The following is a 15,900-nucleotide window of genomic DNA, read 5'->3' on the forward strand; positions in this document are numbered from 1 at the left end:
ATGGTGGCTCATGCCTATAATCCTAGCACTTTGGGAGGATGAGGCAAGCGAATCACTTGAGGTCAGGAGTTCAAGACCAGCCTAGCCAACATGGCAAAACCCCACCCTACTAAAACTACAAAAATTAGCCAGGCATGATGGTGCATGCCCATAATCCCAGCTACTTGGGAGGCTGAGGCAGGAGAATACATTGAACCCGGGAGGCAGGGTTGCAGTGAGCCGAGATTGCGCCACTGCACTCCAGTTTGAGTGACAAAGCAAGACTCTGTCTCCAAAAAAAAAAAAGAAAAAGAAAAAGAAAAAAGGAATAGTCCAATGTCAGCTGCATCTAAGCCCCTGGCAGATGTCTCTTCTGACCTCCAGGCACCTGTGGCTGAGCTCAGAAAACCCCGTGGGACTTCAGTCCATCCCTACTGCAAACGACAGCTATGTGTCTGCACTAGGCGGGTGCTCATAGGCCGGCCTGCCCATTTTCATCCATCTATTCCAAGGGAACGAAATGGTAGAAAGGAGGCTGGGGACACAAGCCAGGCTTCTTGGGGGCCTGTTGCATTCTTGAAGGTACAGTACCCATAAGTAAGTGGCATTAAGAAAGGAAGAATCCAGTTCATACAAGAAATTTTAAATTTTTCAAGAAATCTAGGTTTTTAGAATTTCTGTCTTGGTCAGGGATGTGTTGATGTGAAACCAGAACCATCCACAGCCAAGTTTACAAAGGGAAGGCTGTCCCTGCAGAGACCCAGGGGAATCTCTGGGAGGGAATCAGAGGTAAGAGCCTTGCCAGGCCTCCTGGGAACTGTCCAGTTGCAGGTAGCAACCCCCTGGCACTGAGCCTGGAAGTGCTCACCTGTCTCCTGGGCCTGGGCACCCTCTTCCCTGCAGACAGACTCTTGGTTCTTGCTCCCTGCAAAACTTGAGCTCACTCAAGCAAGGCTCTGGGTTTATCAGTTCTGGTCATGACACTTGACCCAGTGTTCGTGGGGATCTTCAAGAAACAGAGTAGCTGGGTGTGGTGCATGCCCGTACTCCCAGCTAACCTAGGAGGCCAAGGCAGGAGAATAACTTGAACCCAAGAGTTCAAGGCCAGCCTGGGCAACACAGTGAGAAATCTTCTCAAAAAGAGAGAGAAGGCTGGGCGTGGTGGTACACACACACCTGTAATCCCAGCACTTTGGGAGACCAAGGTGAGTAGATCACCTGAGGCCAGGAGTTTGAGACCAGCCTGGCCAACATGGCGAAACCCTGTCTCTACTAAAAATACAAAAATTAGCCTGGCATGGTGGTGTGTGACTGTAGTCCCAGCTACTCAGGAGGCTGAGGCAGGAAAATTGCTTAAACCCGGGATGCAAAGGTTGCAGTGAGCCAAGATCGCACCATTGCAACTCCAGCCTCTGGGTAACAGAGCGAGACCCCCTCTCAAAAACAAACAAACAAACAAACAAAAGCAAAACAAAACAAACAAACAAAACACACACACAGAGAAAGACAGAGAGCTTCATGCACCATTGTCGAAGTCCTGGTTGCCACAGTGCCACTGTCCTAAAGGCATCTATCAAAAGGCCCCACCCAGAACCTCCTCAGAGGGCATCTAAGCAACTGTCTGTACTTAAGAATAGAGGTGTGACTGAGATCTGAGGGAGGGCTGCTGTCTTAGTCTGTTTTGGTTGCTATTAACAAAATACCATAAACTGGGCAGCTTATATGCAACAAAAATTGATTTCTCACAGTTCTGAAGCTGGGAGGTCCACAATCATGGTATCAGCAGAGTCAGTGTCTAGTGAGGGTCTGCTTGCCAGTTCATAGAGGACGACTTCTCCTTGTGTCCTCATGTGGTGGAAGCGGTGAGCTAGCTCTCTGGAACCTTTTTTATAAGGACGCTAATTCCCATCATGAGCGTGCTCCAACCCCATGACTGAATCACCTCCCAAAGACACCCACTCCTAATACAATCACATTGGTGAACTGTGGAGGGACATAGACGTTCAGCCCATGGCAGCTGCTGATGCCTGCTCCTAAAGCCCCTTGACACCACCTATTGGCACCGCCAGTGCCTGCACCCCCACCCAAATGCCAGGCCTGACTTTCCCAATCAACCTTGACTCTGTCACTTACTCTTTGGATCCCTTTCTTAATTTCTGGTCCTCAGACATAGAACACAAAGAACAAGAGCTCTTCTGTCTCAGGGTTGTTGTGAAAATTAAATTAAATAAGAGTTTAAGAGCATAAACTGGGAAATGATAAAGATAATAGATTGTTTGACCTAGATGCAATTGGAGATCATAGAAAATATAGATGAGGCCGGGCGCGGTGGCTCAAGCCTGTAATCCCAGCACTTTGGGAGGCCGAGGCGGGCGGATCACAAGGTCAGGAGATCGAGACCACAGTGAAACCCCGTCTCTACTAAAAATACAAAAAATTAGCCGGGCGCGGTGGCGGGCGCCTGTAGTCCCAGCTACTCAGGAGGCTGAGGCAGGAGAATGGCGGGAACCCGGGAGGCGGAGCTTGCAGTGAGCCGAGATCGCACCACTGCACTCCAGCCTGGGCAACAGCGTGAGACTCCGTCTCAAAAAAAAAAAAAAAAAAAAAAAAAAAAAGAAAATATAGATGAATGTAGACTGGAGATAGGATCTTATTCTAGAAAGATGCATACGTTTTGAATTGACACAAGAATAAAGTATATTTCAGGCCAGGCACAGTGGCTCACACCTGTAATTCCTACACTTTGAGAGGCGGAGGTGGGAGGATCACATGAGACCAGTTGTTCAAGACCAGCCTGGGCAACATGGTGAGATCCCATCTCTACAAAAATCCTTTTAAAAAATTAGCCAGGTGTGGTGTTGCACACTCGTAGTCCCACCTACTCAAGAGGCTGAGGCAGGAGGATCACTTGAGCCCAGGAGTTTGAGGCTACAGTGAGCTATGATTGCACCACAGCACTCCAGCCTGGGTGACAGAGGGACACCCCTCTACCTTAAAAAAAAAAAAAAAAAAAAAAAGAATGAACGAACAAAAGAAAAAGAAAAAGAAAGAAAGAAAGAAAGAAAAAGAAAGAGAAAGAAAGAGAGAGAAAGAAAGAAAGATTAGCTGGGCATGGTGGCACCCACCTGTAGTCCCAGCTTCTCAGGAGGCTGAGGTGGGAAGATCCCTTGAGCCTAGGAGGCTGGGGTTGCAGTGAGCTGTGATCGTGCCACTTCACTCAGCCTGGGCAACAGAGTGAGGCCCTGTCTCAAAAAATAAATTAATTAAACAAAGCATATTTATTTAAAGAAAGAAATTAAATGAGATAATATATGTATAGTCCTACAAACATGACTCATAAAATGTAGCTATGAAATAATTTCTATTTGTCTCCCTTTGTCCTTTAAACTGACCCTATAGAGTTTCTTTTCCCTTTGTCCCACAGTGAAATTTAGGCTAAGTCCCCTGACAACCTCTTCTTCACCCCTTGGCCCAGAAGTAACCTTCAACTTCTTTCTGCCAATGTCTTTGTGTTCCTCCCAGGAGGCCTTTTTTTTTTTTTTTTTTTTTTTTTTGGAGACAGGGTCTTGCTCTTGCTCTATTGCCCAGGCTAGAGTGTAGTGGTACGATGTTAGCTCACTGAAGCCTGTGCCTCTGGATTCAAGCAATTTTCCTGCCTCGGCCTCCTAGGTAGCTGGGGTTACAGGCGCCTGCCACAATGCCTGGCTAATTTTTGTATTTTTAGTAAAGACAGGATTTCACCATGTTGGCCAGACTGGTCTTGAACTCCTGACCTCAAGTGATCCGCCCACCTCAGCCTTCCAAAGTGCTGGGATGACAGGCGTGAGCCACCGCGCCCAGCCAAAATGTGTCTTTCTGATCTCCACCAACTACCTCCAGGGAGAATAATGTTCCCCTGGCTACATTGTGAGAATGGGTGGACCAGAGAGGAGAAAGGTGCCCCAGCCAGCCCTGGGAATGTGGCAGGTCTGGCAGCATCCCAAGCGGGCACTGAACGATTCCCACATTGGCTACCCTGCTAGGTATTTTGTCCCTTTAAGGATTTACTCATTGATCCCACTGAGAGAAGAGTTATGAGGCCACTTGCTCAGTGTGACCAAAGGGGCTACAGAAGTGCCAGATCAGGAGGCAGAATGAAAACCATACCCCAGAAAACAGAAGAGGAGGAGGCTGGGGAGGAAGGCAGTGGGTGGGTTCGGGGCAGGGAGGACCCTGAAGTCAGTTGCCTTGGGGAGAAGCCCAGGGTCTGAAGGTAACCCAGACACCCTGTGCCCTGGGGGAGGGGTCTGGATCCCATTCTCCAAGTGGCCCAGGAGGAGAGAGATGGTCTGGGAAGGCGAAGCAGTGCCCTAGGAACAGCCACACTAGCAAGATTATCTCAGATGATTAAATGGCAGCAGATAAATTTAACTAAACGTGAGTAATGGGGACACAAAGGGGAAGTGAAGAGAAATAGAATATTTTAGCAACATAAGGAAATGAGAAGAAAATGACTTTGCAATGAAATGTCAAACTTCTGTGCCTGGAGGAGATGTAATCTGGTCATTGCAGGCCCAGGAGAGCGGGGGAGTCTGTAGTTATTTCAAGCAAATTTTAATTCACTTTAATTTAATAACATATGACCAAATACCTTTGAGACAGTGGCAGGGGACAGAACTGGAAATCAGAGAGTGCCAGCCCTGTGAACTGAGGTGTTTCTTACTTGTTTTTTGCAAGGAGAAGCTGTACTTACATTCACTCATTCATTAACCCATTCATTCAGGGCGTGAATGTTAAAGGCTGAGGATTAATAAAATACACAACTCAGCTTCCCCTGGCTCATAGGAGATACTGGCCAGCTAAGAAGACCGACAAATGAACAGAAAGTTGCAATGTAGGGGCCAGGTGTGGTGGTTTATATCTGTAATCTCAACACTTTGGGAGGCCAGTGAGAGAGGGTAACATGAGGCCAGTTCAAGACCAGCCTGGGCAACAAGCAAGATCCCATCTCTACAAAAAATACAAAAATTAACCAGGCATAGTGGGACACACCTGTTGTCCTAGCTACATGGGAGGCTGAGGCAAGGGGATTCGTCGAGCCCAGGAATTCAAGGCTGCAGTGAGTTATGATTTCACTACTGCACCACAGCCTGAGCGACAGAGTAAGTCCCTGTCTCAAAAAAAAAAAAAAAAAAAAAAAAAAAAAAAAAAAAAAAAAAGTTGCAATGTAAGGCCACATCCTGGGCCTAATATCTGGTGTTCAGTAGAAGTTTGTGGAATAAATACAGGATTGAAAGGGTGGTTTTGGGAAGGTGCCAGAAAGGGTGATCTAGCTGGGTCTTTTTCTTTTTGACACGGAGCCTCACTGTGTTGCTCAGGCTGGAGTGCTATGGCACAATCTTGCTCACTGCAACCTCGGCTCCTGGGTTCAAGTGATTCTCCTGCCTCTGCCTCCCAAGTAGCTGGGATTACGGCACCCGCCACCACACCTGGCTAATTTTTGTATTTTTGGTAGAGACAGGGTTTTACCATGTTGGCCAGGCTGGTCTAAAACTCCTGACCTCAAGTGATCTGCCCTCCTCAGCCTCCCAAATTGCTGGGATTATAGACATAAGCCACTGCGCCCAGCCTTCTAGCTGGGTCTTGAAGGATGAATAAACTCACCAGGAAGGCAAGTAAGTCCGAGGTACATCCAGGGACTGCCTGTAACAAGGGGAAAAGGATCACATGTAACAAGGGGATGCTGGTTACATTTGTTGGGCTGGGGAAGGTTGCCCAGGGAATGGGGCCAGGGTAAGAAGAGGAAAAGGGCAAGGAGGGGCCCTGATGAGGAGTGACATTCAGGAAGGCAGACTCTGAAGAGAAGTCCTCCCCTACCCCTCAAGCCATCACTGAGATCTCTACCCCAGCCCAGCGCCTACTCATCCTTTAAGGCTCATGCATCACTTCCTCCAGGAAGCCTTTCTGCCCAGCTCAGGCTGCGGTCCTCCTCCTTCCATGTGGTGCTCCCAGCACACTGTGCCACCAACCTTGTGACTGCCCACCTCCAGTCCTGTATTGGGTTGGCTTGTCTGTATGCTTGCCAGTCTCCCATCTGAGGCTGTATGCACAGTTCTGGTGATGCTGCCCCACCCCATGCACTAATGGCTCCCTGGATTCTGGCCGGTCTGTGCTGCCTATGGGATTCCATCATGCAGATGCATGAAGCCTATAAAGAAAAGTGGATCCCAAAGCTAGAGTCTGAGTCGAGGGTCGCTGGGGGTGGAGTGAGCAGGGGGAGTTGGCCGAGGGAAGTGTATTTTATTCCACATCACATAAGATTTTTACACTCATTGCCAGGCACAGTGGCTCACGCCTGTAATCCCAGCAGTTTGGGAGGCCGAGGCGGGTGGATCACTTGAGGTCAGGAGTTCGAGATCAGCCTGGCCAATATGGTGAAACTCCATCTCTACTGAAAATACAAAAATTGGCCAGATCTGCTGGTGCACCCCTGTAGCCCAGCTACTGTGGAGGCTGAGGCAGGAGAATCGCTTGAACCCGGGAGGCGGAGGTTGCAGTGAGCCAAGATAGTGCCACTGCACTCCAGTCTGGGCGACAGAGCGAGACTCTGTCTCAGAAAAAAATTATAATAAATTCCGCTCTGTCTTCTTTTTTCGTTTTGTTTTGTTTTTGTTTTGAGACAGAGTCTCTCTGTCGCCCAGGCTGGAGTGCAATGGCATGGTCTCGGCTCACTGCAGCCTCTGCTTTCTAGGTTCAAGCAATTCTCCTGCCTCAGCCTCCCAAGTAACTGGTATTACAGCACCTGCCACTACGCCCGGTTAATTTTTGTATTTTTAGTAGAGACGGGTTTTCACCATGTTGGCCAGGCTAGATGATCCACCCACCTCGGCCTCCCAAAGTGCTGGGATTACAGGCGTGAGCCACCGTGCCCAGCCAGACTTTTACACTCTCAAGAGGGACTTTGGAAGTGCCATAGGTGACAGCCCTTCTGAAGTCTCCAGGACCCTAGCTGGAAGGGATGGGTAATTAGAGCTGTTGTGTCTGGGTGACAAAGCCAGAGAAACCTGGTCCCTGGCGGAGCAACCGAAATGTCTGGAGAGGGGCCGATGGCCAGGCTCAGGATAGTGAGAAGCAATACAGAGGCAGGGTAAGAGAACCGCCCCCTCTCTGGACAGGGCTGCAGGTGAAATACGCCGTCCGAGGGAAAGGAAAGAACTTCAGGTTCCATAAGTGTCCGCTAGGGGGCTACCGAGACTACATCAGCTGGGTCGCCATGGTAACCGCGGAGCTGCGGCTGCGTTGTCCCCAGGCGGTGGCGGGGAGGTACCGAGAACGCCCCAGGCGCAGCGTATCAGACGCTGGGGCAGTGGGGGGCAGGGGCCTGTGGCCATCAGCCCCAGGCAGGCCGTGAGCCCAGACCCAGGTCCAGACAGAGAGGAAGGACCCAGCTGACTTTCACCTTCGTGTTTTCTCACCTCTGGTCAGGTCACACCTTCACACACCGGACTTAGCAGTTGTGGGAGAAAAAATTAAAATGGTGTTTGGGATCAGCCAAAACAGCTCCTGCATTGTACAGATGAAGTAGCAACCCAAGGCCGGGCGCGGTGGCTCAAGCCTGTAATCCCAGCACTTTGGGAGGCCGAGACAGGCGAGGTCAGGAGATCGAGACCATCCTGGCTAACACGGTGAAAGCCCGTCTCTACTAAAAAATACAAAAAACTAGCCGGGCGAGGTGGCGGGCGCCTGTAGTCCCAGCTACTCGGGAGGCTGAGGCAGGAGAATGGCGTAAACCCAGGAGGCGGAGCTTGCAGTGAGCTGAGATCCGGCCACTGCACTCCAGCCTGGGCAACAGTCTCAAAAAAAAAAAAAGACTCCATCTCAAAAAAAAAAAAAAAAAAAAAAAAAAAGCAACCCAGAGAGGGAAAGGCACTTGGAGATCACACAACAGCAGACCTGGAAACAGCGAAGAGAAAGTGGAACAAAATGGAAGAAAGCAAAGCAAATGAGCAAAGCCCAGTCAAGCAATGTGTTCACTTTAGTAGTAGTAGTAGTATTTTGAGACAGGGTCTCACTCTGTCGCCCAGGCTAGAGTGCTGTGGTGCAATCAGCTCACTGCAGCCTCAAACCTCAAACTCCTGGGCTCCAGCTGTCCTTTCACCTTAGCCTTCCTCTTGTAGCTGAGACTACAGGCTCATGCTACCATGCCCAGCTAATTTTTGTATTTTTGTAGAGACAGGATCTCGCTTTGTTGCCCAGGCTGGTCTTGAACTCCTGACTTCATGTGATCCTCCGGACTCAGCTTCCCAAAGTGCTGGGATTAAAGGTTCAAGCCACTTCACTCGACATTCTATTTTTTAAATTACCACTTTTGAATTTAAATAGTTTTAAGCATAAGTTTTTACCTGAATTTAAAAAGACATAATGCTACAGTGTAACTTAAGAATCCCTCCAGCAGATGACAGGCATCTTTTCCTTCCTACACCACATTCTTCCTCCTCCAACTAGTGTCTTTCTCTCTCTGGGCTTTAGTTTCATCTACACAATGAAGGAGATATCTTAGTTCTTCTCAAAACCCATTACTCTCTATAATAAAGCAAAGCCTTCTGTGGTCCTACACTTTGGGAGGCCAAGGCGGGTGGATCATGAGGTCAGGAGTTTGAGATCAGCCTGGCCAACATGGTGAAACCCCATCTCTACTAAAAATACAAAAATTAGCTGGGCGTGGTGGTGGGCACCTGTAATTCCAGCTACTCGGGAGGCTGAGGCAGGAAAATCGCTAGAAAGCAAAAGGCAGAGGTTGCAGTGAGCTGAGATTGAATCACTTCACTCCAACCTGGGTGAAAGAGCAAAACTCCGTCTCTAAATAAATAAATAAATAAAGTAAAGCTTTTATGTCATGAGCTTAGCTCAGTTAATTCAGCACATTCCCTGGCACACGAGTGAATAAGCTCCTCTTACGGGCAGAACCTGCTTGACTGTCAAATGTCCCTGTAACTGGGCCCCTGGCAGGCCCAGCCTCAGGACAATCTAACCCAGGTTCTTGGATTCATGTATCTGATTGTAATGTTGGAGGACATTAGCCATGAACAAAAACTACCTCAGCTATAATATTTGCAAGTTAATTAATTTGCAAGTTTATTTAAAAATTCAGATACAAGGACAGGTGCAGTGGCTCATGCCTGTAATCCCAGCACTTTGGGAGGTCAAGGTGGGCGGATTACTTGAAGTCAGGAGTTCGAGACCAACCTGGCCGACATGATGAAACCCCACCTTTACTAAAAATACAAAAATTAGCCAGCTGTGGTGGTGGGCACCTGTAACCCCAGCTACTCGGGAGGCTGAGACAGAGGAATCGATTGAACCCGGGAAGCGGAGGTTGCAGTGAGCTCACATCACACCACTGCACTCCAGCCTGGCGACAGAGCAAGACTCCACCTGAAATAAATAAATAAATTCAGATACAAACATAATTCAATAAATATAGCATAAGAATAATCTTGTTTAATTTTTAATTTATTTTTATTTTTTGGAGACAAGGTCTCACTCTGTGGCCCAGGCTGGAGTGCACTGGTGCGATCTCAGCTCACTGCAACCTCTGCCTCCCAGGTTCAAGTGATTCTTGTGCCTCAGCCTCCCAAGTAACTGGGACTACAGGTGCATACCATGAGGACTGGCTAATTTTTGTAGTTTTAGTAGAGATAGGGTTTCACCATATTGGCCAGGTTTATCTCAAACTCCTGGGCTCAAGCAATCTGCCCGCCTCGGCCTCCCAAAGTGCTGGGATTACAAGCATAAACCACTGCACCTGGCCCAATTTTGTTTAATTTCTAGTCCCTCACTCTTTCTCTGCCCTCCTTTTCTATCTTGTCCTTGGCTCATTTTGTCCACTTTCTTTCTTTCTTTTTTGCGATGGAGTCTTGCTCTGTTGCCCAGGCTGGAGTGCAGTGGCATGATTTCGAACAGCCACTGGACCAGGCTATTTTTTTTTTTTTTTTTTTTTTTTGAGACGGAGTCTCGCTCTGTCACCCAGGCTGGAGTGCAGTGGCGCTATCCTGGCTCACTGCAAGCTCCGCCTCCCAGGTTCACGCCATTCTCCTGCCTCAGCCTCCAGAGTAGATGGGACTACAGGCGCCCGCCACCATGCCCGGCTAATTTTTTGTATTTTTAGTAAAGACGGGGTTTCACCATGTTAGCCACGATGGTCTCGATCTCCTGACCTCGTGATCCGCCCACCTCAGCCTCCCAGAGTGCTGGGATTACAAGCGCAGGCTATTTTTTTGTATTTTTAGTAGAGATGGGTTTTCGCCATGTTGGCCAGGCTTGTCTCGAACTCCTGGCCTCAGCGATCTGCACGCCTCGGCTTCTCAAAGTGCTGGGATTACAGACATAAGCCACCATGCCCGGCCTTGTCCACTTTCTTGTCTCTAAGCACAGTCCTCTGCTTGGCTGCAAAAACCCTCAGATGCCATCTGTATCTTGAATGGCTATGTGGGATCAGTTCCCTTCCCACAACCAGCCACATCCCAGGGTCATTGAATATCCTTGTCCTGGGGATGCAGAGGTATCTGGGGAAAGCCTTGCCTGGGTGGACATTCATGACTTCAAGTCCATGAGGAAAGCCTGGGGTAAAAGAGACCAGGCCACAGGGTGAGGGCCAACATGGGATGCTAGGGTGTCCGGAGTTGGTTCCTGCTGATGGGTTTATGGTCTGGCTGACTTCAAGAACGGAGCTGCAGACCTTCACAGTGAGTGTTACAGCTCTTAAGGATGGCATGGACCCAAAGAGTGAGCAGTAGCAAGCTTTATTGTTAAGAGCAAAAGGACAAAGTTTCCATGGTGTTGAAGGGGACCACTGCTGCTGGCTGAAGGGGGTGGCCAGCTTTTAGTCCCTTATTTGTCTTCTCCCATGTTCTGTTTTTGTCCTATCAGAGTGCTCTTTTCTCAATCCTCCTTGTGATTGGCTACTTTTAGGACTCTGCTGATTGGTGCATTTTACAGAGCGCTGATTGGTGCATTTTAGAGAGTACTGATTGGTGCATTTTTTTTTTTTTTTTTTTTTTTTTTGAGACGGAGTCTTGCTCTGTGCCCCAGGCTGGAGTGCAGTGGCGCGTTCTCGGCTCACTGCAAGCTCCGCCTTCCCGGGTTCACGCCATTCTCCTGCCTCAGCCTCCCGAGTAGCTGGGACTACAGGCGCCCGCCACCTCACCCGGCTAATTTTCTTGTATTTTTAGTAGAGACGGGGTTTCACCGTGTTAGCCAGGATGGTCTCGATCACCTGACCTCGTGATCCGCCCGTCTCGGCCTCCCAAAGTGCTGGGATTACAGGCTTGAGCCACCGCGCCCGGCCTTGATTGGTGCATTTTACAATCCTCTTGCTAGCTACAGAGCACTGATTGGTGCATTTTCCAATCCCCTTCCTAGCTACAGAGTGCTGATTGGTGTGTTTTACAATCCTCTTGTAAGACAGAAAAGTTCTCCAAGTCCCCACTGGACCCAGGAAGTCCAGCTGGCTTCACCGCTCACTAGGGTACTCCTGGGGCCCATCCATCAACTGACAAAGGGACAAGTGACTGGCCTGAGCAGGGCCTCTCTGGGAGAGCCAGGTGGCTGAACTGGAGCCCAGTGTGAGGTCTCCTGACTGCTGACCCTTGTTACCTGGAGGGACTACATCGCCTTGAGATGACACCACTTGGTTCTGGCCTGAGTCACCCCGGTTGAGATTAATCAAGAGTGTGTGGAAGGTTGGGCACAGCAACTCATGCCTGTAATCCCAGCACTTTGGGAGGCAGAGGCCGGAGGATCACTTGAGCCCAGGAGTTCAAGACAAGCCTGGGCAACATAACGAGACCCCATTTCTATATAAATGAAAATACATAAAAAATAAAGAGTTTGTAGAGCCCTTCAGATTGGTCCAGGGTGGTAGAACACCAGAGGAACTCAGACAGCTGGGGCTACTAGGTGCTCGGTGAACTTTTGTTGAACTGAAAGTCATTTTCTGGGGCTTGTGGAGGTGTCAGTAACCTGACTAAGATCAGACCTATCAGATGTCACCACAGGGTGTCTGTGACAAGGCCCCAGATGCTCACAGCTCACTGTGTGGGTCTGGGGGACTGAGTGCCCGGGTTTTTTTTTGTTATCTGCCCTCCCCAACATATATCTGAATAAGAAACTTTAATTAGATTGAACGAATGACAAACTGTGGTACAGTTTTCCATACAATGCAATTGTATTCCATACAATAGCATAGTCTTCAGCAATAAAAGGGAATCAATTATTAATACGCATGATGACTTGGATGGATTTCAAGAGCGTTATTCTGAGTAAAAAGTAAATACAATCTCAAATGCTCATATACTGCATGATTTCCTTTGTATAACATTTAAAAGTAATAGAGATTTTTAAAGTGTAGAGATGGAGAATAGATCAGTGGTTGTCATGGATTAGAGAAGGAGCTAGAAAGGGTATCACCATAAGAGAGTAGCCCAGGCTGGACACGGTGGCTCACGCCTGTAATCCCAGCACTTTGGGAGGCTGAGGTGGGCAAATCACGAGGTCAAGAGATCGAGACCATCTTGGCCAACATGGTGAAACCCCGTCTCTACTAAAACACAAAAAATTAGCCAGACGTGGTGGCGTGCACCTGTAGTCCAACCTATTTGGGAGGCTGAGGCAGGGGACTCGCTTGAACCTCGGAGGCAGAGGTTGCAGTGAGCCAAGATTGCACCATTGCACTCCAGCCTGGGTGACAGGGCAAGACTCCATCTCAAAAAAAAAAAAAAAAGAGAGTAGACCAAAGGGAGTCTCTCTGTGGTAATAGGAGTTTTGTATCTTAAATTTACAATGGTTCTATTAATATATACATATGATAAGGTGCCATAGAATTATAAACAAAGACATAAAAAAAATATGCAAAGCAGGTAAAAATCCAAGTAAGGTCTTTAGATAAATATGTTGTGCCAATATAAATTTCCTGATTTTGAGAATGTCCCATGTAAGGTGCCACCATGGAAGGAAACTGGGTGATGGGTACACGGGACCTCTTCGTTCTACTTTTGCACTTCTTGTGAGTCTATCATTAACTCAAAATCAAAAGTGTAACAAAATCTGTACTAGCTTTATTCTGTTTTGAACATTTTGAGTTTGGGGGTGGCTAGTGTCATGGAATATTATCTAGGACTCTGGTTGCAGCAAAGAACCCACTTTATTTATTTATTTATTGACTTTATTTATTTATTTATTTATTTAAGACAGAGTCTCCCTCTGTCACCCAGGCTGGAGTACAGTGGCACAATCTCGGCTCACTGCAGCCTCCGCCTCTCAAAGCGATTCCCCTGCCTCAGCCTCCTGAGTAGTTGGGATTACAGGGGCACACCACCACGTCTGGCTAATTTTTTGTATTTTTAGTAGAGATGGGGTTTCACCATGTTGGCCAGGCTGGTCTCTTAACTCCTGACCTCAGGTGATCCACCCGCCTCGGCCTCCCAAAGTGCTAGGATTACAGATGTGAGCCACCACGCCCGGCCAGAGAACCCATTTTAAACTAGCATAGGACAAAACAAAACAGGAAGAAACTATTGGTGCATATAATTAAACTGTCAAACTAGCAGGGCTAGAGCTGCACGCAGGGCCAGCTAACTTGGGACTGGCACAAAAAGAACTCCTCTCTCTCTCTCTCTCTCTCTCTGTCGCCTCCTCTCCCTTCCCTCCTCCCATCTCCCTCTCCCATCTCCTCTCCCATCCCTCATCTCTTCCTCCCTTCTGTCTCTCTCAGCCTGCACTCTGGACTCCTGTCTGTGTAATGGCTTCCAGTCCTCACAGCTCTGCTACAATCTAGGGGGAAAGGCTTCCTTCTATAGAGCATCTACATAAAACATCCAGAGGGAAGCATCTGATTGGCCTGCTTTGGGTCACATGGAGTCTGTGATTGCCCCCATCACCAGAACTTCATAGAGGAGGAGGAAGAACTGCCCCTAAAGGAAGAGGGTGCTCTTACTGAGAGATGAGGGAAGGGATGCTGGGTGGGGTAGGGGAGAGATCCCATTACAACATATAAAATAGGTAAACGTACATATTGATTAATAGAAAATTAGTTCCTAAATCTATTGGTTATAAGAAAACAATTTTCAGGCCGGGCGCGGTGGCTCAAGCCTGTAATCCCAGCACTTTAGGAGGCCGAGGCGGGCGGATTACGAGGTCGGGAGATCGAGACCATCCTGGCTAACACGGTAAAACCCCGTCTCTACTAAAGAATACAAAAAATTAGCCGGGCGTAGTGGCGAGCGCCTATAGTCCCAGCTACTTGGGAGGCTGAGGCAGGAGAATTGCGTGAACCCAGGAGGCGGAGGTTGCAGTGAGTCGAGATTGCGCCACTGCACTCCAGCCTGGGCGACAGAGCAAGACTCCGTCTCAAAAAAAAAACCCAAAAAAACTATTTTGTAATGCAGTTCAGGTTCCGGTGTGGTGGCTTGCACACACGGTGTTGGTCATCAGACCAGCGCCATCCAGTCTCTCAACCACAGAGGGGCAGAAAGCCCTGGAGAAGAACGATGCTGAGCCTACAGAGTCAGAGGCAGGCCAGAAGGGACCCTGGAGGGCCCTTGAAGACAGAGGCTCAACTGTGACATGGGAAGGTATACAGCTTTGAGGACAGCGGCTTCTTGGATCCTGGGTGACACTTGGTGTCAGAGTGGGCTTGGCAAGTTTCTTAAATTCTCTGAACCTGTTACCCCAGGTGTCAAACGGGGATGAGAATATCTACCTCACAGGTTGTTAAATTCAGTTGAGATAACACAGGTGAAGTGCCTCGCCCGGTCCCCTGCAGGTATTGCTGCTATGCGGTTGGCTTTAGAGCAGTATTGCGTCGCAGAGGACGGCAGGTGGCGCTCGAGCCCAGCAGTTTTGAGATGCACGCCCGAGAAAGTCGAGGCAAAGCAGGTGCCTGGTGTCAGTAGAGGAAAGGTAGCCGGGGTGCTGGGACACGCTTTCTCGAGGTCGAAAGTGAGTGGGCGCGCATCTCGTCCTCAGACCCCGCAGAGGAGGTCAGAAGCTACCCAGGCCCCACTTAGCGGTTCAGCCCTGTTTTCCCGTCAGGGCACCCGGGTTCCCTGTTGCTCTGGGAATCGCAGGTTCTCTGGCTTAACAGAAGCAGATCTGGCTACGTTCGCCGGGTCCCATCTCTTCTCACGGTTTTCATGGAAACCAGAGGGTGGGGCACTTTAATGAACGTTTTAAGTTACCGAAAGTTGGATATTCTTGTGTTATGGGGGAGACCCACTCCGGGCCGAGGGAGGAACTGGAGGTCCAATCCACGTGAATGTTAATGTTTTGTTTTCTTTTGTTTTTTGTTTTTTGGGGGTTTTTTTGTTTTTGTTGTTTTTTTTTAGAGACAGGGTCTCGCTCTGACCATAGCTCACTGCACCCTCGATCTCCTGGACTCAAGCGATACTCCTGCCCCAGCCTCACAAGTAGCTGGGCCACCACACCTGGCTAATTTTTGTTTGCTTCTGTTTTTGTTTTGTTGTTGTTGTTGTAGAGACAGGGGTGGGGCGGGAGAGTCTCACTATGTTCCCCAGACTGGTCTCAAACTCCTGGGCTCAAGCGATTCCCCCGCCTCGGCCTCTCAAAGTGTTGTGATTACAGGTGTGAGCCACCAAGCCCGGTCCCTCGTGGATGTTTTTGTTTTTGTTTTTTGTAGGTACACAGCAGGTGTATATATTTATGGGGTCTATGAGAGGTTTTGATACAGACATGCAACGTGAAATAAGCACATCATGGAGAATGGGGTCCTCGTGGATATGAAAGCTAGAACAGGCAACAAGGAAGGCATTTGATATTAACGACGGGTCCCTGATGCTCTCCCAGGCTGGGATGGGACTAGGTCCCGCTGAATGCCTCATCCTCCGCCCTCCAAGCCCAGGAGCGCCCTCTTGCCCACCGGACGCT

This window comes from Macaca nemestrina, chromosome 18 (assembly GCF_043159975.1).
Source record: "Macaca nemestrina isolate mMacNem1 chromosome 18, mMacNem.hap1, whole genome shotgun sequence".
Classification (NCBI taxonomy): Eukaryota; Metazoa; Chordata; class Mammalia; order Primates; family Cercopithecidae; genus Macaca; species Macaca nemestrina.